This window comes from Hyaena hyaena, unplaced genomic scaffold (assembly GCF_003009895.1).
Source record: "Hyaena hyaena isolate Hyena2069 unplaced genomic scaffold, ASM300989v1 scaffold_930, whole genome shotgun sequence".
NCBI lineage: Eukaryota > Metazoa > Chordata > Mammalia > Carnivora > Hyaenidae > Hyaena > Hyaena hyaena.
In genome coordinates, this window is record NW_024081561.1 from 653,424 (window position 1) to 679,277 (window position 25,854).

The following is a 25,854-nucleotide window of genomic DNA, read 5'->3' on the forward strand; positions in this document are numbered from 1 at the left end:
GTATATACAATGCCAAAAAGCATTCATTTTCACATTAATGAATCAAGGTATGAAGGATAAGAACCTGAAATTATAGGTAATTCTACTTCCAAAATGTCTTTTTAACTTCAAAAATGCATCTGCATGCTAAATTTCTTATGTTAACCTTATTTGTCATCATATTTTGAAGTGTATGGGATGCCCAGGAACTTTCCTAAATAATTTGAATAGATATGAAAGAACACAGATTTTATGGAGTAAGTTAACAGCATGAACTTTTTCCAAAGCATTTGAGTTCTGGCTGAGTGACTTTGATGAGTCACTCAAAGTCTTCTGTTCCTGTTTTATCATCTATAAATTAAAAATCTTTACTGTGCTTACCTTAAAGTGTTGCTGTAAGAATTAAATGAGTGATAAATCTTTAAGTGTAAGTTAGAGATAGTACTTATCATTTTGTCAGTATGAAAGTGTTTAGATACAGATAGATAAAGAGGTAAAGGTAGATAATGGTAGATAAAGGGAAAGTTGTGTTCATTACTAAGTGGTCTATGCGAGTTAAAATTTTCCTTGGAGAAAGGGGAATACAGATGGATTCTCAACCACAGAACTCTGAGAAGACATGCTTAAAGAGTATAAACAGAAACTTGACCATGGAAAAGATAATAGACTTTTAAGCCCTTTTAAGACTCAGCATGGCACAGGCCAAAGATACGTTGTAAGAATGTGACATAGGCGCAACTCCCAAGAGCTTTGAATACATTTCTTTAAAAAGCTGAAAATTAAAGTGAAACAAAATGTTAGCTTCCTTGTCTCTTCCTTTTAACTCTTATTTCAGCAAATCCCATTGCCACTACCTTTAACATATTTTGAAAGTGTGCCCATATATGTGACCACTTCCTGCTCTGCCACCCTATTCTAGGCTACTACTACCATGATATCAGTTACCTAATCGTCTTTCTGTTCTGTCCTTGTCCTTCATTCATTTTATGGGTTCTTTTGATAACTAAATGATAACCATGTTAAATTATTATGTCAATCACGATTTAGGTTAAAGTTCAAGTCTTCATTTCAAATGAAATTCCAATGTCAAGTTTATCCCAACAGCAAGAATTATTCAGTTAAGGTGAAAGGCATTCCTTGTCTCTTAAAACCATCCAATGGTTTCCTGGCCAACTGTAATAAAAAACAAACAAAACGTTATGGTTTTACACAAGACTTTATATGATCTGACTCTTGTTACTTCTTTTTAAATTACACTCCCTAATAATGTTGCTCTTTTTCACTTTTATAGAAGCCACACTGATTCCATGCTTGCACATTTCTGCTTCACAGCTTTGGGATTGCTTTTCCCTGTACATGAAAACTTTCTTTTCACAGAGCCATGTGACTCCAAGATTCACCTCCTTTGGTTCTTGGTTAAACTTTCTTCATTCAGTAGCCTGCTCTTGACTCTTCTGAGAGGAGGAATTTCTACCTGGTTTGGTCCCTACTACATGGCCAGTGTCTGGGATGGTTTCTGACGTAAAATAAGTCTTCCATAAATATGTGGTGAACGAAGGAGCACTGAATTAGCTATTTTATGGATTATTTTGATAACTAGATAATAACCATGTTAAATCACTATGTCAATCACAGTTTAGGTTAAAGTTCAAGTCTTCATTTCAAATGAAATTCCAATATCAAGTTTATCTTTTCTGTGTGACTCATTCTGCTGAAATATCATTGCAGAAACTGGTGTGGACTAAATTGGAACACAAATATTACCTGGACATTCACTATGTATTAGCAGCTTGATGCTAATGAACAGAAGAATAATAGAAGTGTTCTATGTAATCCACTAGCAAAATATAATATACTAGCAAAATGTGTTGTAAACTGCTAATAAAAAAACAAGTGTTTAATTATAAAGTAATGGCTATTGACCTGCACATTTGATTGCTTTCATTTCAGCAATTGTTACCATCCCAGAACCTGTAATGGCACTTCACATTCTCAATCTGCAAAGAAAGTGCAAAACACACACCCATTACTTTTATTGAGTGTGAAATTGTTTATCTATGAAAATAAGGATTATATCTATTAACTACACATTTCTTTTCATAGGCCCTTCGCATGCAACAGCACCTTTGCTTACTAAGCACCTAATAGAACAGGACTGGGTTTTTTTTTTCCCCTGTAGGTTAACAGGAAGCATTTCGAACCATGTAGAATGAACATATGTTTCTGATACTGCCTTAAGGTTTCTTAAACAAGGTCTTTTTTTGTGATTAAAAATGTATAAAATGCTAAAAATAATACATAAATTCTGAGGAATGCAGCTTTATACAACAAATGAGTCCGTTTTCCAGTTTGCGAGAGGTAACTTCATATTTGGAGTTGAACAAGTGCACGTTTTCCATAGTTTACAGGTTCCTTTGTCTTCAAGTCCAGTATCCTTCCTGGCATCCCCCTACAAAGAGAACCAGCCACCCTAAGGAATCATTTCTTCTTCTCCAAAACATGTCTCAAGAATACTTGGTCAGTGGCCGCTTGGTATACGTCATGTTGTTGACTGAATATATGAACATACTTAGCCAAAATGTGCTTTCAACAGTCTTTGCTTCAGAAGGTCAAACTTAGATTTATTATTTCTGAAAGATAGGAACAATATCGTATTTTAAAATTAATAGTAATTCTCTAGAGAATATGTTTGTATACAAAATAAATTTTGACTAAGCTCCTTAAGGATAATTACTAGATAATCATAACATGATTTCATAAATAATGTGAGAAGGAGATATGTTGCTTCAAAATCTCATAAAATAATATCCTAAGATGTACTCCCTAAAATAGGTGGGTCACAGATATGCATCTAAAATCTACTAAATGAAAGGAGAGATCTTTGCATATTAATTGAAATTTTAGTTAATGTTATTTTCTTGAATGAATATGTTTTTGGTCTTTTGCTCATTTCAATATTGTTTTGTTTCTCTGGCTACTTCCTTCTGTAAAATGATTATTTACTGCATTCATATACTATGTGTTAAATCTGAGACAAGACTTGCCAGAAGGTATTGAAATGCAGTCAGAAATTCTAGGAGGTCAACAACCTCTTTAGTGATGGCTCCAAGCATCAATTGTTTTGATATTGTATTTTCTGCATTTTCACAAGATGAAAATAAAGAAATATTTATCTTAATAATGGAACTTAAACATTAGTGATTGTTCTGGAATGTTAACTCATCTTCTATATGAGTACTTAAAAGGTTCAGTGACCTAACATGCTTTATTTTGGAAGATATAAGCATGTGTATTTCAACAAAACTTGCTCCAGTGAGAATGTAAATAACATAAGGCAAACTCGACTCAATGCACTACATTCAACCTCAAGATTCATTACTAAAATGTCTTTTGACTCTAACTTTCTTCATTTAAGAAACAAAGATCAGTACACTAAAGACACCTCTTATTTCCCAAAAGTCACACTCTGGAAAATTCTGATGTAGGATTTAATTAGATAAGATGCCTTCAAGTGAGTAGTTGGTTCACCCAATAGATGATTTCTAAAATGTTTCTCTGAAGATAGACCTATTATGTTTTCATCTTCAGATACCAGAGGTAACACGACTTACTAATACCTTGATGAAATTGTTTTGGTTTCACAGGCATAAAACCAAATAGATAGTTCATCAAATAAAACAGGTCCTTTTTTATCAGTTGTTCAATAAAAGATTTTATACACAGTCAGGCACTTTCTGAAAACAAGTTTCCATTTTTCATAGAGAGACATGAAAAAATTTGAATTCATTGCATCATTTTGCTAAGTAGGATGCCAACTTTAAGAAGTTATTACTATGAAAATGTCAGAAATCTTTATTTTATAGAAAACTACTGAACAAGTAGCATTAGTTATCCATTATAAGAGTTAATTTCTCATTTTCTTTATGAAACCCAGGCTATTTTTCTATAAATAAATGCAATATTAAGGTCATTTAGTTGGAATTCAGCTTCCCTCACAAGTATCGTTTAGCATACAAAGAGATCCATGCATTCCTATTCCAATTTATATAACTTACAAATTATAACACTAAAAGATTAAGGCTCTTTCCCTTAAATATCAGTGACAAGAAGACAAACCTTGTCAAGCTGTAACTAGTCCACTATGTCACTCCCACCTATATGCTGAAGACATCTACATGCTGTCTTCAAACTATTATACAGACTTTTATACCCATGAAAATTACACGTGTGCACACTAGGAAAGAAAAGTAATATACTCAGTCTCACAGCATCCATAAATTAGTTTACAAGTGAGATAAAATCCTAGACTCTTCACAGCTTTTGGCAATCTTGGCAATGAGCATGTGATACCAACAAACACGTGGCCTTCTAGAAAAGAAAGGATGAATGCATTGCAAATGGATTAAGAGGATCTGAAGGAAATCTATGGAAGTCAAAGGTGAAAGTAACAATGGTGAAAATGTTCTGAGATCAAAAGGGAGCTAAATCATTAACTACATTTTCCCTGTGATGGAGGAGAAATTGGACAGATGGTGGCAAGCTGAGTACCATGAAGCAGAATCAAAGATTGAACACTACACTAGCTTTGCTACCCTTCACTCTCTCTGAAGAGGGCATCCTACTCACCAACCAGAGGTCAGTCTCTGGTGTTCTGATTTGTAAGAGCTAACACTAAGCTCTGACCAGGATAGACTGAAAAATCTGGACACTCTACAGTTGTGGTTACAAAGAGCCATGCCTACACTGAACATCAAAAAGGGGATTTAAGACTGCATAAAATGGGCAGAAACTAGGTAAATTAATCAAACTTTTGTTGGTTTTTTGAAAGAAAAGGGGCAAGGTGTATAATTCTTATAAAGGAATAATGGCAACAGCTGGACCCTGTTAGGGCTCAGATCCTCCTCATACACCCCTAGTTCACTAAGAGGTAAAACTAAAAGGACTCAGAATTTCTGTGCAGTAAATCCTGGCTGCCAAAAGGACACTTTGGCTCTCCTGAGATTTCCCTTTAAGAGACAAATTCTCTTTTAACTAGTATTCAAGTCCTTATAGTCTTGGATTGGGTTTATAATGCCAATGATGGTGACCCACTAGAGAATGTGAAACAGTGGAATCTGGACATATACTTGTGTTCATCCTTGTCTGCCCTGGAATGCCCATAAATCTTACGTAGAAACCTGGCAAGAATATAAGAGATGTCATCTTGGAAATAAGGCGGCAGATGCTCAGGATTAAGGTAGACTCCTAGGGAAAGGTCACAACCGAATGAACCAAAACTCAGTCACCCCAAGGGAGCATAATCCCTGGCCCCAAACCAGAAAACAATGGGGCTGTGATTGTTGAATCAAGGAATCCTTGAACTTGAAAAGAATAGTGTCAGTAAAGATGTCCTTACAGTATATATAAAGTTTCTGGTGGACACATTAGAAGTCTGTTTGAATGAGGAATTGGAAATTTAAAGTCAGATCACCTTGCCTACTGGCTGTAAGCCACTCTCTACTACTGCATTAACTTTCTACCCCAGCCTCAGATGCTTTAAGAAAAAAAAAAAAAAAAAGAGATGATTATAGGTTGGGCCCAATATCTTGCTGACTCCAAAGGAGACTGAAAGCTATATGACCATACTCAAGTGTGCAGGGAAACTGTTACCTTGGAAACTCCAAACTGAAGATAAGCTACAGCAGAACATAGAGTAGGCTACACAGGAAATTATTTCAGTGAACTATGCAGGAATCTTTCTGTGTGTGCCTGCCTGGTGCAAGCAATGATTTAGCACATTTTCCATAATGCTCATGTTGAGCATAAGTTCAAATTGTAGGAAAGGCATGAACCCATCTGAAAAAAGATCAGGCATCATGAGCTGGGGGATAAAAAACAAACAAACAAACAAACAGCAAACTGGTACAAGAGATTGAAGCAGGCAATAAACCTGTACATGGAAGTGAAACATAAAGAACCAGCAAGTCTTGAACTCACAATGGCAAAGGCGGAAAATCAGGAAGAGATTAAAAGAGCAAAGTGAGAACTTTAGGCAAAGCAGCAGACAGGAGGGCATGCATGTCAACAGTACTGCTGCTATAAAATAATTCCCACAGATCTAAGAAAAGTGATTTCTTTTGAGGTTGCAAAGCTTATCTCTGTCCTTAGCATCTTATAAAGTCAGCCTCCGTGATAAGCACCATCCTCCATGATAAGCACCATGATACTTACGTCTCCCTTTATTCTGGCTTCCATGTTCTTTCCAGGACTGGGACTATTCTCCAGTGTCCACTCTTTCTTAGTGCATGGAAACTGTTCATGGCCTTTCTTCCATCCTCTGTTCCTAGTAGTTAGCTCATGTTTAATTCATTTGACTTGGCATATCATTGCCTACGGAAAGCCAAATAAGAGTCTCCTGTGACCATCACTCATTTCTCCCACAGAAACGGTTCTTCTGCTTGTCCCCCAAGGTGACATTTTCAAAATATGAGGAGCAGAAACAAAATGCGACAGAACAAGTAGACCATGTTAATAAAGAGAGAACATTTGACTCAGACAATTTCACTTTATGTGCCTTTTGTGAGGACGTTGACCAACCTTGTTTAGACCAAAATTTGGGCCAAAAATATCAGTGCTCAATTGCAATTATAGCTAAGGGGGAACAACAGAGGATAATGAATAACACTTTGGGAAGGAAAAATGGAAGATGTTTGTTTTTATTATATTTAAAAACTCCAGTCATGGACATAAAAATTCTCAATTCACCTATCCCATGAACAATTACCGAATTATACATTTGTATAGCATCTGTTTCCATAGAAGCTAAGTAGTAAATGTTATGTACATAATATATAAATGCAGGTTTTTGTGTACAAAACATCTTTTACAAATACATTTTCTTTCCATTTAGGTAATAGCCCCAAACTTAGCCAGATATGCAATAGCATTTTGACTGAGTGTCTGTCTGATGTAGAAAAACAGTGCTATTTTCCTCCTGTTCAAAATATAATACTTTTTCTTCCACTTAATTCACAGAGTGTTTCATTTTTAATGAACATTCTTCACTCTCCAATCCTTCGCTATATCAATCTATGGCAATGATGCTTATTTCTTCAGGGAAAATATTCTTCATTCAGATATATTTAATTTGCCCAGAACCAAACCAGGCAAAAAGAAAAAAAAGGTTGGTGATATTTAGAAGTAGATAAACTTCACTTAATTATCCCACATAGTTTAATGTGATAGACAGTAATAAAGAACAAATTCTTATTGGTAGTCAGCCTGTTTGGACATGTCTGCAATGAATTTCAGCAATGAACATAAACCAGGATCTTAGTATTAACTTTGTAATATGTTAGAGAGTACATCATTTGGGTGTAATTTCTCTAGTAAATCTCTTAGAGACTGAAAAGATTATAGTAGGAGCTGTCTGTATATTGGCTCCTAATAGAAAAGATATTTTAATAATCTATAGTGTTCATTGAACTTCATTGTAAATGCTCTACTAAGTTACCTTACATACCAGGCCATTAAAGATAGCACTAATGGGAAAATATAAACAGAGAAACAGGTTACTTATCATTTAAAAATTAAGTATAAGAAGAAAACATTATCCAGGAAAAGAAACTAGTATATGCAAAGAAACCTTGAAGACAAACCGAAGCGTCTTCCTCATTTATCGTGAAATCCAATCTCTTGAATTTACCTACCATTCATTTGAAAGCACCCAGGAATATTTTTTTCTAAAATATAAAACTGATGTTAGTGGTACTGAATGATCACCCTAATTTCAAAAGTTTTAGCAAATAAATTGAGAATGTATTTCTTCTTGAATACAAGTTGCTTAAAAAGAAAAACCAATAAACTGAGAGCATTGAGTCAAGGCATAAAGGGATTGATAGTAGAGATTTCAAATAATGTTAACTTAACAGCAGGTTTCCTTTTTTCTATGTGCGTAACTGCTTCTGCTAGGTAGAAGAAGGGTATGTGTAATTCTATTGCAATAACAAATACATGGACAATTTGATGGTTATGACAAAATTGCATCTTAGAAACCCTCACACACACACACACACACACAAAAGATAATTTAGGTGATGTGACAGAGGTATTATCTAACACTAAGGTGGTAATCATATTGCCATATAGAAATGTTTCAAATCAACACATTACACACCTTAAACTTACATAATGTCATACGTCAATGTATCTCCAGTTACCAAAAAAAGAATAAAACATAAACACAGAGCTCAGAGTCTGTCAGTGCAATGTTATCACAAGGTAATTCTTATCACAAACTTATCACCATGGGTTTTATTAACAAATGATCACAGATTATTATAGGCAAAGTTCTCACAAAGGTAATAACATGAGTCTAAATATAAGCAAGAAAGGACAGATTTTTAATACTAACATAAAGCTAATAATAATATGTGATCACTTTAAAACATGAATGCAAGTTACATGGTGATCTTCTCATTAAGAACCATTTCCTAAGATCTGCAAGGACTAGTAACTCCTTCAACCAATCACATATATAATAGAAGTTATGCCACATTACTTATTAGTTATTAACATAACTATATTAGTTTTCTCGGGCTGCCATGACAGAATGACAGACTGCATGGCTTAAACACCAGAAATTCACTTTTCCACAGTCTGGGAGACTGGAAGTCCAAGAACAAGGTGCCAGCGCAATTGATTTCTTCTGAAGGCTCACAGAGAATGCTTTCTCTCTTGTCCACATATGGCCTTTCTGCTGTGTTTTTTCCTCTTCTTATGAAAACCCCCATCATACTGGACTAGGGCCCCACCCTAAAGACCTCATTTAACCATTATTGCTTCTTTAAATGCCCTATTTCCAAAGGCAGGCACATCAGGTGTTAGAGCTTCAACAGAGGTATGCAATTTCAGTTCATACCAATGGTTTTTGAGGATATGTTATAATAGATTTCCACTTTTATTGCTGGAAATTTTTTTAAAAGTTTATTCATTTCTGAGAGAGAAAGAGAAAAAAAGCACACGCACAAGTTGGGGAGGGGCATAAGGCAAGAGGGAGACACAATATCTGAAGCAGGCTCCAGGCTCTGAGCCATCAAGGCAGAGCCCAACATAGAGCTTGAACCCATAAACTGTGAGATCACGACCTGAGCTGAAATTGGACACTTAACCTACTGAGCCACTCAGGCTCCACATACTGCTGGAAATTTTTATTATATAGCCTTGAGTTGCCACTAAGGAAGTTCAGCTATTCAAAACTGGAATATGTAGAGAGCAGCCATTTCATATTTTAAGTGAGAATCTAGGTGCGTATATAGGCATATAGTTAGGTTTTGTGAATGTGAAAATGTTACAACATGATGTTATTGACCTTTAGACTTTCTACCTACCAGAACTATACAGTTGGAATGCCTGGATCCAAGAATTCAGTTAATGTAAGATTGAATTTGAAGACGAATGCATGAAAAAGGAACTTATGAATATTATAATGTCCCACTACTGGGTGCTGGGCCTCTTTTCCACATAACGTCCTCTAGTAATGTGGCTCTAAACAAATCCCTGTTCTAATGACAACCAGAACTCTACTTTCAACATGATCTTACCTCTAAACTTCTAACTTGTATTTCAAATTTCCAGCCCATATACTGTTCCTCACCCAATCTTCTTTATCAAATAAATGGTAACTGCCATGTCATTTTTGTAAGAGCTTACTCCCTCACAAGTCATTCTTCAGGAGATATCATTTCTCACACACATTCAAACCAGTGAGAAAGCTGATCTAATCTCACTTTCAGATACTTGCCTTCTTACTGTCTACAAGATGACAATAATAGCCCAAGACATGATGTTTTCTTACCTTAAACACTGCAATGTCATCCACATCAGTTTTTCCTACCTTTTCTCTGGGCCTTCTACCTGCACCTATCCACTGAGTATCCAAGGAAATTTAAACACACACATACACACACACACACACACACACACACACACACACACACCTAAAAATTTATGTCATTTCTGCTGTAGTGAATGGCCATTTCAGTGAAAACAAACTCTAGATCTATTACTCTGTTGACTTCTTGACTCTCCCACCATTTCACCCTTATCGTCATTTTCCTCTTTACTATACATTTGTATTTTTTTCGTATCCTCATGATGTGAAGCACGTGTCTGCTTTAGGGCAGTTATGTCCTAGAAAAGCCCTTCTCAAAATGTGTACAAGGTGAACTGCATCTGGTCATTTAGATCCCATTTTAAGAGTCCCTTCCTAATCCAAACCTTATGTATACATACAATTAAAGATAAGCCATTTATTGTCATATTATATCACCTACTTAACTGTTATAGTGACATTTATTTATCACACTTGTTAGTATTCCCTTATTTACATATTTATTACCTCTCTATCCTCCATCACCACCATTAGAATATAAGTTCCATAAAAGTAGAACCTTGTCTTCTTTCTTTACCACTATATAAACTATAGCTGTAATTATGTCCATCCCACAGTAGATAAATCAATAAATATATGTTGAATAAATTAACATTTGAAGAGTTTAAGCTACCTCTTAGAATTAAGCATGAACCACTAATTTACTCTTTAAAGATCTCTAAAATTATACCTCTAAACATTCTTTTTTGTACTAAAAATAGTCAAAACATATTTTCACTTGCCTGATATTAACTTCTTTAAGAATTAATTAATTTTATCATTGCAAGCATAACCTATAGAGATGCTGAATAACTATGTTTTACACCTGAAACTAATGTAACACAAGTTAACTGTACTCAAAAAAATTAAAATAAAAAAGCTGTTCACATGTCAAAAAAAATAATGAATTTCATCATTTAAAAAGGAATAACTTACTAGCATGAGATCGAAATAGAAAACCATATTCTCATATTTAAATCTCAATATCTCTTTTATTCATCAAGAGAAAGAGAAGGTTAGTAATAAGAACCATAACTTAGAAAAGTAGCTATTGTATCTTGGGGTGCCTGGGTGGCTCCATTGGTTAAGCATCTATCTCTTGCTTTTAGCTCAGGTCATGATCTCACTCACAAGAGATCAGGTTTTGAGCCCCCCATCAGACTCTGTGCTGGCAGCTGTAGAGCCTGCTGGGGATTCTCTGTCTCTGTCTCTCTCTGCCTCCCCCACCCAAAATAAATAAATATGAAAAGAAATGTAGTTATTGCATCTAAATCTTCTACTTTGTTTTATACTTTTTATAAAATATTGGGTACCATTCTCACAATGGCCATATTTGTAGTTAGACATGATGAGTGTGAAAAAATAGTAATTTCCATGTGAAAACACTTCTCTTTATCCTTCTACCACAGGAAGAACTAGGAACAAATATATGGTAGCTGCTCCACTTAATTTTCTAAGGATGCTCTAAAGGCTGATGGTAACAATGGCTGATGGAATAATGTGAGGTGGTTGATCTTGACCTTTGCTTCTTTTCCTGGTAATCTTAACCATAATGTTACCAAACAACAACAACAGCAAAAACAACAACAATAAACGCTGATTGTTTTCTCCTTTTTTTCTTGAAATGGACTAAGCCTCCAAAAAGACTAGTCAGGTGAAAATGCTGATTAACTGTGTCATTACCAGCACGTAGAAGATGGCTCAGCATACAGCAAATGCTGGAAGAAGTATTTGTTTTAAGCATGAATAAATTAATGAGTAATTTGTAGTAAATACACTCAACTCACATGTTTTCTTCCAAATCTTTTAGCTATACTGTTTGGGTCCCTGATGTTAAGTATTTCATCTCTCAATCCAATTTTTTTATTGAATGTTATAGACTGAATTGTGTGCCCCCTCACTCCCCCAGCACATAATTCATATATTAAAAGTGCTAGCCTTCAGTAAGACTATCTGGGCATTCCAGGAGACAACTGGGGGGAAAAAGAGATTTTAAGGGTGAGATTCTAATCCACTAAGACTGGTATCTTTAAAGAAAAGAAAGAGACACTAGAGATCTGTCTCTGTCTCTGTCTGCACACCACACAGAAGAATTTCCATGTAGGCACCTTGATCTTGGACTTCTAGCCACCAAAACCATGAGAAAATACAGTCCTGTAGTTTAAGCCACTCATTCTGTGGTATTTGATTATGGCAGCCTGAGCAGAATGATATAGTCTTAGGATAATCTTGGGATAACCACAATTATCCAATCGTTCTGTATTGTGCTTTTGCCACCTGGGATAGATGAGCAGTGAAATAAAAATAACTGCAGATGTATCTCATTCTTATCCCCAGTCATGCAACATGTGCTGGATCATCTAGCAGACATGATTGAGGGAAATCTGAAGACATCTGTTGGATCCTAAAACTTACTCTCTAATTCACTATATGGGACCATCTCCAATTTTTTAAACATATTTCCAGATGGCTAATATAGAAATAATGAATTGGTAAATATGTTATAAAATATATGTGACATTGGGAAAGTAATCAGGGTTATCAGAAAGCATAGCTTTCACTGCTAATGTCACCACATAGTAGTTATAGCATGGCCTTGAGGTTCTCTGAACATTGGTTCCTTTGTATGTAAATGATGAGTAATATCTTTCTAGTAGATCAATAAAAAACTTAATGATAAGTGGATCAAACATGACAAACTATCCTTGAGTCTATTACATACCATGTAAATAAATAGCATATTTTATTATTTTAAGAATATTAATGCAGTATAATTTTGTTGAGTGTTGAAAAGTACAAGCAAATAAGTGTTTACATGACATTTATTAAATCTCAAAATAGTGTATCTTGAAATGTACATTGATTTATTTAGAATGTTTCATATTTCTTTGCATTTCTTGCATTTCATCATACCAATTTTTGTCATTTTTAACTAGTTGCATCAATCAGAAAGAACAAAAGTATATTAAATAACATATATCTCATATAGAATGTATATATATTTTTAACACTTGTATTAATTAAAGAAATAGGATAGTTTAAAATTTATTAATTTTGAGAGAGAGCACAAGCTAAGAGGGGCAGAGAGAAGGAGAGACAGAATCCCAAGTGGGTTTGACACCATCAACACCTGAACTGACTGTACCATGCAGGCATCTCCAAGATATAAGATTTGAAGTAGCTTTACAGAAGTATTTGAACTGTCTAAAATATTTCTGCATTATTTATTACATATAAGAACCACAGGGGCAGAAAGGGTGGTATATTGTTTGATTTGCTTTAATATTAGTGGAAATTCTTAGAGATTTTTTAAAAAAAATTATGGTTAGGGGTTACCATTCTGCTTGCAAATGTATTCATCATAATCTGCTCTACCTTTGCTATAACCTGACATATGGCAAAGAAAATATTATTTTACCAAAATAGTCCTATACAAAACAGATACGAAAGAATAAAAACATAATAGTCTTTTTCTTCAAATGTATTAAAATTCTTTTGTAAAACTACATATAAATATTCATGAAATTCCTAGGCACAAACTTCTATTCCATTTATTTTTATGAGTAACAATTTAGTAGGAATATTATATATGTACAACTTTGCCTAACTAAAAACTGATGACTTCTTTTTAAAAAAAAGTTTACTTATTTTGAAAGAGAGAGAGAAAGAGCACGAGCAGGGGAGAGGGCAAGAAAGAGAGCAACAGAGACAGAGAGAGAGAATCCCAAGCAGGCTCCACACAGTCAGCATGGAGCTAACATGGGGCTCGATTTCATGAACCATGAGATCATGACTGGAACTGAAATCAAGACTTGGGCACTTAACTGACTGAGCCACCCAGATTCTCCTAAAAACAGATGATTTTTATGTAATAACATTCAAATGAACAATTCTTAACCTCATTTTTTAAATGGAGTCTCTGTCACTTAGATGCATCTTTAAACATAACAGCATAAAATAAGTTTGCTGATGCCAAGGGTCAAGAATACTAATGAGTAAAGGGGAAACAAGTATTGTTCCATTACCTATCACTGTTTTTCTTTATCCAGAGTAATATTTTATTCAGTGATACTCACTAGAAATACCTTAGCCAAGGATGAGAGGGGAAAAAAAAATAAGAGTTAAGAACAGTAACATAGAAATACTTTATCTTCCTTAAATGCTTACAAAAGTTAATAACAATGTACAAAAGCCAGTGAAAAATCATTCAATTCTCTGTAGTAATGATCCCAAAGATCAATTCATTCACTTCTCTCTAGCAGGCATTAAAAAAGAAGATTATTTTTGACTAATATGGACATTTGAAAATCTTAATATTTCCAAATCTAGCCCACAGATATGCATAACAATCTATAAAATATAATATACAAATTTCTGTACAACATTAAAGAAAGTTGAAATGTACCATATTCTTCATCAGTACTTTTACATTTTCTTCTTTAAGGCTTTTTGTAAGAGAAGCTTCTGGCTCTCAGTGAAGGCTTTATTCCCACTATAGCAATGGTAAAATTAAATGAAGATAAAATTCCTGAGATGTTACTTTTCTTACCTTTCACATAAGTGATCTTATTTTTAAGTGTATTTTCCCAGTTTTATGGGGCTTTATGTATTTATCTAGTTAATTATATTGACATATACCATTGTGTAAGTTTAAGGTATACAATATGATGATTTATTATACTATATAATGTGGAAATAATTACCACAATAAGGTTAGGTAACACATCCATCACTTCCCAAAGTTACCTTTTATTTAGGGTGAGAATACTTAATATCTACTCTTTTAGCAAATTTCAAATTAGTACACAGTATTATCAACTATAATCACCATGCTGTACATTAGATTCCAAGATTTTATTTGTCTTATAAATGGAAGTTTGAATCTTTTGACCAGTATCTTCTCATTTTCCCCAGCACCCAGGCCCTGGCAACCAATCTACTTTCTGTTCAATGAGTTTGACTTCCTTAGATTCCACATGTGAGATTATGCAGTATTTGTCTTTGTCTGTCTGGCAATTTCACTTAGGATAATGTCCTTCTATGTTGTCATAAACAGTAGGATTCCCTTCTTTATTATGACTAATAATATATTACATTTTCTTTATCCCTTTCATCTGTGGATGAAGATTTGGGTTGTTTCCATGTGTTGGCTCTTTTAAATAATGTTGCAATGAACATAAGAGTGCAGATAGCTCTTGAGACAGTAATTTCCTTTTCTTCACATGCATAACTACTGGAACACATAGTAGTTCTATTTCTAGTATTTGTAGGAAGCTCCATGTTGTTTTCCTAACAGTTGTACCAATTTCTATTCTTCCAACAAAAAGTGCACAAATGTTTCCTTTACCAAACATCCTCACCAACACTTTTTATGTCTTACCTTTTTAAATAAAGCCCATTCTAACATGTGTGAAGGGACATTTACTGGTTTTGATTTGCATTCCCCTTCTGATTGGTGATGTTTAGCACCTTTTCATATACTTGTTGACATTTCTATGTTTTCTTTGGAAAAATATCTATTTCAGTCCTTTGCCCACTTTTTAATACAATGGCTTGTTTGTTTTGCTATTAAGTTGTATCAATTCCTTATATATTTTAGATATTAACCTTTTTAGAAAAATTTTTAAAAATTTTCTGTTTTACAATACTTTTCAAAAATTGTTCAGTTTTTTGATGTTAAATTTTCTGTCATAGGATAATTAGTGAAGCTCTACGTAAAATAAAACATTTTTATTCTTATGCTTCATCTTTTTTACATTGCATTTTAAAGCCTCTCTTCTACAAAAGCCTTATACTTGAAAAAAATAAAATAAAAGCACATCTGTTCTATTCTGTAGTGCCGAAACTGAAATGCGTTGCAGTATTCAGGAAGCTAATTAACGTGTGAGGGTGTCAATTATAACACCTTGTATACTAGTTTCCCCATTTATTCTTCGGGGACCCTCTCTAAATATAGGCTATGTGACCATTTACACCTCTATTGAATGACACTGACAATGTCAGTCCCTATGCTGAATATTAGTAAAGTTTAGTGCTTCCAATTTATCTTTTAAGCAGAAAATACATATGAAAATTCTAATATTTTATCCTTCCAAATTATTGACTTCTCTTGCATCCAGCGATTCTCTTTGGAGACTTACATTAGTATGTTGTGTAATTATCTACAATGCTGCTCTAGAAACCACATTAACAACTTTTATTTTTTAAATGTGTATAATATACATACATGGGTATGTTTATAATATACATGTATTGTGTTTTTTTACAGTGTATGTTTCAAAATGTTGCCTTTCAGCTGTGTTATTTGATTACTTTTAGTTCCAATTCACTTAAAAATACCAACTGACTAAATACTGTGAGCACACTAGCCCAATATTCCCAGTTTTGAACATTATTTTAACGTAGGGTTCTGGTATCTAAGTGTTCAACATAAGATGTCTCCAGAGAAAATTTCACAGATCCTTTCTCCCGTTTTTCGATTCACTTATTTAATTAAAGAAAGTGAGGAGGTTTGACAGTGGAAAGAGTTCTTCTGGGTTTCCTCTAAGAAATCTTCATCTTTAGTCATTCAGCCGCCTCTCTCCCAAGGGGACTATCTTTCATATTTTGATGTCATTTGAAATTTCCTTTTAAAAAGAAATGTTAAGTGTATAAAACTAGAAATGTTTCTCTGTGCCTCTTTGCAAATAATAAATATCTGAAAAATTGTTTCCCCCCAAATAAACCAGGCATCTCTGATGGAGGGATTTTATTGAGTCTTACATTTTCTTTTACTCTTGAATGTGAAATAACATTTCTGGAATTTTATGTATTTCTCTTTTAACCACTATAAACTATGTGACTCTTCTTGAAAATAAAAACTGCCCATAAAAGGGTATAATACCCCTGAAAGAGTTTATAGTGATTAAACCATTTCTCAGGTATTATTTCATTTAATTCTCCTAATATCTTTTAGGTAAATAGGATTATATTCATCCAAACTTAATATATTTGAAATAAAATATGTCACTGAAATTCAAAACAATAGTTATTGCCTCAAGTTACTTACATATCATTCTATCTTTGGCTGGTCTCGTTCTGAGAATACTATAGAAAAATTCAGGCAGAGAACATGAACAATGACAAAGACATGATTGGGAACCTTGTCCCTTAACGTGGCCCTTCTAGAATCTAACTCTGAGGAAACATTACTGAGGGTTCATTTTACTTTATCTTCCCTAACATTTTTGTGACAACCACATCCTAATATTTAATTAGAAAAACTGTTACCTTATATGATTCCACCAACAGACTTTCTATTCTCCTGAAATGTGGTTAACTTCTTGTCTTTGCATATTATCTCTTCCTTGAGAGGAAAAAAATAGCAACACCAAGGAATTATTTCTATTAAAAGTTAAAAGTGAAGTCTGTTGCTATCTGAATGAACATGACAAAACATACATCATCTTTGTTTCCTCTTTCTCATCTATGTATGTATGTGGAAAATGGAAAAGTTACTGAACCTTTGTCTATTTTAACTTTCCTGTCACTGATTGGACTGGAAAAAGATAAAATTTCAAGTCAACTTCTTCTAAAAAATCTTTAATGAGACAGATATTTTATTTAAAAAATAAGGATATAAACTATTTAAACATCAGGTTGTGACCATATTATATACTTTAACAAGTGAAGAGCAATTTTTAAAATTAAAATATAAGGGCGCCTGTGTGGCTCAGTCGGTTAAGCGTCCGACTTCGGCTCAGGTCATGATCTCATGGTTCGTCGGTTCAAGCCCCACGTCAGGCTCTGTGCTGACAGCTAGCTCAGAGCCTGGAGCCTGTTTCAGTCTGTGACTCCCTCTCTCTCTGACCATCCCCTGCTAACGCTGCCTCTCTCTCTCTCTCAGAAATAAATAAACCATTTTAAAAATGTTTTAAAATAAAAATTAAAAAGTAAAATTAAAGTATAACATTCAAATCTGAGTTTGTAGTTTAACTGCTTTAATTATTTTTGCCACATGAATTACAACACTAAACATTTCTATCAAACTTTCAGAATTTGATTTCTGTCTGATACGATAATTCACTTGCAGAGAATTAAAAGTTATTGAATGCCAAAGGGAAGTCAAAATACCTAGCTTGGATTTATTATTTCAAAGTCATAATAATGAAAAATGCTGATACATAATCTTAAGAGAGGCCAAAACATCATTCAGTGTTATTAGAGACCACAAATAGCACTAATGGCTTCAACTTTCTCTGCTCCAGATGATTTCCAGAAATATTGGCCATTAAGTCCAAAACAAGACCAATAAATAAGGAAATGTCTGAATTAATCATCAGTTGTTGTATTTCTCTCATTTTCCTTGATGATCTTCTTTTCCCCAGTTTCTTCTGCATTTATGTAAAGACAAGATTTCTAGACACATGCTCTATTCTCATAATATCTAAACTGACCACTTTTTCTGACTAAACCCTACGTGATACACATGACTATTTTGGAAATATAAAAAATGTTAACAAGTATCTGTCTTCCATTTATTAGAGACTACTTAAAGCAAAGGCACTATCTTAGTTTTTTTTGAGCTGCTATAACAAAGTACCATAGACCACAGCTTAAACAAAATAAATTGATTACTCACAGTTCTGGCAGTTGAAAATCATGGTGCCACTGGGATGGATTTCATTCTGGGGCCTCTTCTCTCAGCTCGTAGGCAGTGGCTACATCACCATGTGTTCATACGACCTTTTTTGTGTGATTTCAGGAAAAGAAAAAGGGGTGAGGGGAGGAGAGAGGGAGAAAGACAGAGGGAGAGCTCTCTGATGTCACTTCTTATAAGGGCACCAATCCCATTATGTGGGTCCCATCCTCATCATCTCATCTAATCACCTCCCAAAGGCCCATCTCCAAGTACCACCACACTGGGACTTATGGCTTTGTGAGATCATCGAAATATATATATATTTGCTCTTCCCCCAACTCCTGGCACAGAGCTTCTAAAACCCCTGTAATCTCCTCAATGATATGAATACTAGAGCATCTTTTGTTCTAATATTTGATCTTTGGCCCCAGTTCTTGACACAGTGTTCCTAAAAACCTTGGAATTTCCCAGGTAATAGGCTGTTTTGTTCTAATGAGTGTCTTTTGACCATTTGAAGTAGTGTTGGTGGTGGTGGTGGTGGTGGTGGTGGTGGTGAGGGGGATAGTTTTGTAGGACTGAGCATTTACTCTGTGGGATCTGATGCTATCTTCAGTTAGATAGTATCAGAATTGAGTTAAACTATAGGACACCTAGCTGGTGTCACAGAGAATTGCTTGGTGTGGAAAAAAAAACCCTACATATCTGGTGACTAGAAGTGTCAAAGGATTCTGTATGAGCAGAAAAGGAGAAACACAGGATTCAACATATAAATTCAGGGGGAACACAGTCATTCAATCCATAAGCACTGTATATAGTAGAAGCTGTTGAACTTCTAGAAATATGTTTTTCAAGATTAAGAGAACAGTCTGTCTGTTTTTACTGTCATAAAAAGATATGTTTTAGTCATTTAAATAAAATTTAATATCATTATTTTAATCCATTTATTTCTGTCTATCCCATGAGTGCTCAGGTCTAGAAAACAAAGGGAGTAGGAGTGGCCTAAATGCATCACAAGTTAACTGGATGCAAATTAAACCTGGAAAAACCAATTCTAAATTCAAGGGGATGAATTTAGAGATCGTACCAACATGCAATGGGAAAAAATAGAATTAATACATCTCTCCTGTGCTGAAAGAAAATATCAGTCTGGACTTAGGTAGGACTTATGTGTTATCCTCAAATCTGTGGACACAAAAAACTTCAGTGTCTTCAAGATCGAAACTATATCAAATCATGAACTACTTACAAAATATTGGCTAGCTTTCGATGGCAAAACTGTTCCACTTATAGGTGAATATATTTTTTATTTTTAATAAGAGAGAAGATCATCTCTCTCACACAGAATACAAATCTGTGTTAGGCTGTTTATGCATCTCCACACATTCTAGCTGCTATTTGAAACTTAATACTTCCCAAGAGGGTCCAGGTTAGATGCGTGAGCCTGTGTTGTTGGTATGGTAGTTAGCATATCTGTCTTCTAAGAGGACTGCTCTATTTCCAGTCATTGCAGTAACATTTTGATGACAGGAAAGAGTGAGAGAGAGAAGAAAGAGTGGCCTGTGTCTTTTTTTTTTACAAGTGCTTTATTTAAAATAAAGTGCTTTATTTTTTAAAACTAAAATTACTATGCAGGAAAGTGCATAGATTTAAGTGTACATTAAGTGACAACTGATTACAAAATAAGCATACACACGTAATTATTTCCAAGATGACTAATACAATATTAATAGTAACCAAGAAGCTTTGTTTATGCCCCCTCCCAAATGCTAATCTCTATCCTTATATATATTTTTAAATCTCTGAATTTATTCTAACAGCATAGATTAGTTTTGTCTGTCTTTGAATTTTATGTAAATAGAATGATGCAGTATTTATTTTTTAGTATCTGGCTTATTTTAGTCAAAATAATATTTGTAAGAGTCATCAAAATTTTCCATATAGAAGCAGATGTATTATTATGCAATATTATTATTTTTTAAACATTTATTCATTTATTTATTTTTGAAAATGAGAACCAGCATGAGTGGGGGAGGGGCAGAGAGAGAGAGAGTGAGAGAGACAGAATCAGAAGCAGGCTCCAGGCACTAAGCTGTCAGCACAGAGCCTTGCAGCTCAAACTCACAGACTGCGAGATCATGACCTAAGCCAAAGTCGATGCGTAACCAAATAAGCCACCCAGGCACCCCTGTCATGCAATATTATTAAATTGCATGAATATATTTGTCATTCTAGTGTTATCAAGTCATTCTATTACTGATGAATTGGATATCTGAATTTTTTTTTAGTTTGAATAATTACAAATAGCGCCAATGTGAAGATTCTTGTACACACCTTCTGACCAGAGAGTGATATTGGGGGAATGAGAACGAATACACATGTGCATGTGAATATATAAATACATGAATACACACACGTACATCTGTGATATGTGTATATTTGCTCCAGAGCTATCAAAAACAAAAAAAAACCCCAATGAGATAGTTACAGAGAAAACTGAATTCTGACCGGAAAATGTTGAATTTGTCTTTCCACCCACAGGTTTGGGTAACGAAGCTGCATACAATGAGTGAACCCAGAACTGTCACTTCATTCTATTGATGAAATGCTTTGCAGCCTTGAGGATATCAACATGTATAGTTTCTCAGACAGAACTTGTAAAGGACAAATGTTTACAAATGTGTTTTTATGGCTCACACCCACGACACAAAGCAAAGGTGTGATCATCCACCTGGTTTCTATGAAGCGTCTGATCCAAATTCTACTTTGGCTTCAGCTTCAGCACAGTGATTTCTGAGTCATGGTTCTCTTTCTGTTACACTTCCATTCTCTCTCTAGGAGTCATTGTTTCCAAATCGCCCATACACATTGGGAGGAACCGATGTGGTTGGAGAAAATATGGCTATCACAAGTTCACCGTTTAGTTCAAAATGGTACAATTGTAATACCTGTGAGGATTAAAAGAACACAATCAGTCCAAAAGCGGTAGTAGGTATTTCATCAGATATTAAAAGGTCAAATAGTGTGACATCCCTACATTAGGGAAATTTATTTAAGAAAATTCAATCTACTGAGAAATCTTAACTTTGAAATGTGATAAAGGTCATAGAATAAATTATTTGGAAGCATTGCAGAAGTAGCACTTGTTTAAAAGCCACTAACATTTTGGAGATTTTTATGTTTGCTGCACTTTCTTTTTTACCAAAGAGTCCCTCCTCCATATCCAATCTCTCTCTGTCCCACTGCAATAAAATCACATTTCAAAGATAATCAATAACCTATTTACTGAGTACAACATCCACTTTGATTTCTCAACCACCCCAGTCTCTTTGCAGTATTTGAGTATCTGCTATCACTTTCTTTTTGAAGATCTTACATCCTTGGCTTTTTTTATTATCTTGCTAATCTCTGCTATGTATCTCAGTCTATTTGCTGCAAACTCTCAAACCCCCGGTGTGTATTCTAGGATCTTGTCACACAAAACTTGTCTTAGTGTTTCCCCTTAGTAAATCTGAAACTTTTTAAAAGTTGTAGATTTCCAGAAAACATATTCTTCCTCCTTCTCATCCCTATGCACTTTTGATGACTTTGTTTACTGGTAAAATCCTTAGTCATTTTCAAGATCCAGCTGATAACTTTTCTTCTCTATGATGACTAACACTCTGAATGTAGTAGAATTCTATCACAGACCCTTATTCCCAAGGCACAGGAAAGTCCGTGGCAAATAAGAGAGATTCAATTTATGCACAAGATCAAATAAGGGCTTTAGACTAAAAAGTCCTATATTTAAATTTTAGCCTTCTTATGTATTTGAAATTAAACTGAAAAAAGGCTTCTCTGGAAGCCTTTGCTGCTTCATAGGAAACAGAGCTAATAACAACTTTCTTTTAAGAATTACATGAGATCATGTAGGAAAATCACCAAGGACGATGTCTGACACTCAGCAGAAGTTTTGTAATTGGTTGTAACTACTGCCACTACTATTATTATTTCTCTGTTCTGCCACCTCTTCTTAATAGTACTCAACAGCTGAATAAACGAAAATCTTAAAATTTCTTTTCTTTGTGAAGTTATATCCTGAGTCAGGATAATTACTTTTCTATATCATTATGCATGGGCATAATGCAGTCTATGAAATCCACTTGAAATTTTTTTCTCTCCTATTAGAGGAAGTCATCAAGAAAATGTCACCACCTGTCAACTAGTGAGCTGGAATTGGGCAATCAGACTTCACTGCATCCCTTATCCTTGGAAAGTATATTCTGTCCACACTTCCTCCAGTGGGAAGCATTTTCAAATATGTAGGCTTCACAGAGCAATGTGTTGTCAGACCATCAGGAAGGTCTGACCCCAGGTAAGACCTCTAGATAAGCATTTAGGATTCTGGCAGGGGGGCTCAGAGGTCTATTTGTTTTTAGGCAACAGAAGACAAGGGCCATCTGTACATTCCCTTGCTTATTAAACCCGCTCCCTAACAATATGGAGTGACCTGCCTCTTTCTTCAGTCTCTCCTTGCCTTCTGTTCATAGGCCAGTTTCAGATTTCACCTGGGGACTTCCTATGCTTGTGAACCAACACTCCCATGGTGTATTGATGTACTTACTGAAGATCTTTCAAGTCAAAACTAATGAAAATACACTGGCTTCTCCGTAGGTCATATTATACTATCTTCTCCCACCATAGCAACCAAAAAAAAAAAAAAAAAAAAATCACTGTGGTAAGTAGCAGAAGATTGATGTTTGCATACAGATGTGTCATTCACCTACTTTTCTTTTCTTTTCCTTCTTTTCCTTTGCCCTTCCTTGGGCATCTGAAGCATTTGACAGTTTATAAGAAAGCCAATTGAGTTGTTAAAATTCAGGCATATTTACCAGTTCCTCTTCTAGACATTTAGTAAGACCATTAAATTTAGTTTTACTTTTTTCTTCCACAGTGACCACTAGCCAGGCCAAAAAAAAAAAAAAAAAAATTACATACTACAAGACCTATTATTTAGCCTCTAGGAAAAGATGGGCACAGATCTTTGATCACAGATATTGGTTAAAACTACCTAAGGAGAAAGATAGAATATTGGAGACTATATGCTTCTTTTAAGTAACTGGAGAAACAAAAGCATCAGAGGAGAAGTAAGGTAAGAACAAAAGAATAAGAAGAGATAATTAAATAAGCTTAGGAAGAAATCACGTCTCTGTCTCTAACTGAAGGAAGAGAGAGAAATCAGCGTATTCAAGAGTCTTTTGCCTTTCAGAAAACCACACCTTATTTGAATGGAATAATAGTCTTCTGTAAGAATTAAAGTCTCTTTCAACATTATCAGTCTGTGACACTGCTTCTACAAGCCAATCTGTCAATTTCTCTCATTTCTTTTCATATACATAAATGCTTTACCCATGGACATCTCAATATGTTAAAGACGCAAATCAAGTCCATGAGGAAATTTGAGGATTCCTTAGCAATTGGAATAATTTCCTAAATGATTAACATTAATAAATGCCAAAGTCCAATGCTCTATTTACTCCTTAAAAATATTCTAACATTACTTTACATACCAACTTCCGGTACACTAACTTCCAAGTTGGGAGAAGCACAAATTTATGAAGAAGTAAATCTTAGCAACTTGATGAATATTTAAGGCTTAGTAGTTACCACCATCTTTATCTACTAGTGATAGTAAGTGATTTTGCAAGGTTAATGAATTTTAATTCAAATGCCATTATGTTACTCTCTCTGCTCCTATCTATCTGCTGCACAGAAAATTTAATCCATTAAACTCAGTATGGGGCAAAGCCACACTGACCTGCCGGTGACTGCTGGTTCACAAGGTCCCACAGTAGTTACTTCAGGAGAAGGTTGTCTTGACTGATGTGGCATGGGAGCCTAGTGACATATCACAAAGGTTCCAGAGAATGCTGATCAGAATTTGAATAACGATAGTCACTATGGTAATAGAACAGTGAGGCTATGTTTAGTCAAGTGGGAGCAGCATGGTTGTAGAACCAAGTACAACCCTCAGGTCAGGCAAATTAATTAGCTTACACTTTCGCACAGCTACTTGGCAAAAATTGCGAATCATTGGAGAATCCAATTATACCAAAATAAAGGAGCCCACACTGATCAGTTTGCTCATATATTATAGAATGCAGTATCTCCGAAGCCTTTTCCCTTTGTGCATCTCCACATAAGCAAAGTTTGATCCTGGCCAGAAGGGGAAAAAGAGACACTGTTGAGACTCATTTCAATGAGTTTTATGTATGGCATGTGTAGATGTAGTAAAATGCTAACAATTGGTCATCTGGGTGAGGGCGTTATGAGGATGGTTTTCACTTTTCTTGCCACTTTTATGTACATTTGAAATTATTTCAAAAGAAATACTGAAAAACACTTAGATCCCAAGGAATAAAAAAAAACTTTCAAGCACTATGTAATAAAATAATATAATAAGGATAATAATAATAACAAATAGTCTAACAACCAAACCTGCCATAATGGTTTTATTTTCAATCAAATCAACTAAAAATCAGAGTAGATAGGAACATGATGTATATTTATTTACATTTATTTATTTTTTAAAATTTTTTGATGTTTATTATTTTCAAAAGACAGACAGAGCAGTAATGAGGGAATGTCAGAGAGAGAAGGAGACACAGAATCTGAAGCAGGATTCAGGCCCTGAGCTGATATGGGACTAGAACTCACGAACAGTGAGATCATGATCTGAGCCAAAGTCACACACTTAACCGACAGAGCCACCCATATTTACATTTATATTTATTACTGCTCCTATATTCACATTTATTATTAACAAAGTAACTCTCAGTGAATCCAATACTTAATGACTGCATAATAATAGAAAAAGAATAATATATGTAGAATATTTGAAAAACAGGTCTTGATTTAACTTATTTAAAAAGTAAAGAAAACAGGAGCCTGCATGGTTCAGTTGGTTAAGCATCCGACTCTTCATCTCAGCTCAGGTCTTCATCTCAGGGACATGAATTCAGGCCCCACATTGGGCTTCCTGAAGGGCATGAAGTCTAATTAAGAAAGAAAGAAAGAAAGAAAGAAAGAAAGAGAGAGAGAGAGAGAGAGAGAGAGAGAGAGAGAGAGAGAAAGAAAGAAAGAAAGAAAGAAAGAAANAGAGAGAGAGAGAGAGAGAGAGAGAGAGAAAGAAAGAAAGAAAGAAAGAAAGAAAGAAAGAAAGAAAGAAAAGAAAGAAAGAAAGAAAGAAAGAAAGAAAGAAAGAAAGAAAGAAAGAAAGAAAGAAAGAAAGGGAGGGAGGGAGGGAGGGAGGGAGGAAAGGAAAGAAAAGAAAGGAAAGAAGAAAAAAGAAAAGAAAAGAAAAAAGAAA

General features: G+C 34.7%; 1 long non-coding RNA gene across 3 annotated transcripts; it reads right to left on the reverse strand.

The window, feature by feature from the left end:
* Positions 1 to 2,319: 2,319 nt before the first annotated feature.
* LOC120222931 lies at positions 2,320 to 24,372 on the reverse strand. 3 transcript variants are annotated; one of them, XR_005526144.1, is made up of 6 exons: positions 24,304 to 24,372; positions 21,238 to 21,454; positions 18,510 to 18,613; positions 17,159 to 17,234; positions 6,190 to 6,348; positions 2,320 to 2,609 (listed from the first exon to the last, which is right to left on the reverse strand). It is a non-coding gene; the product is annotated as an uncharacterized LOC120222931 (long non-coding RNA). The 3 variants fall into 3 exon arrangements; XR_005526146.1 differs by lacking the exon at positions 21,238 to 21,454; XR_005526143.1 differs by lacking the exons at positions 21,238 to 21,454; positions 24,304 to 24,372 and having other exon boundaries at positions 18,510 to 18,662.
* Between the last annotated feature and the right edge of the window lie 1,482 nt (positions 24,373 to 25,854).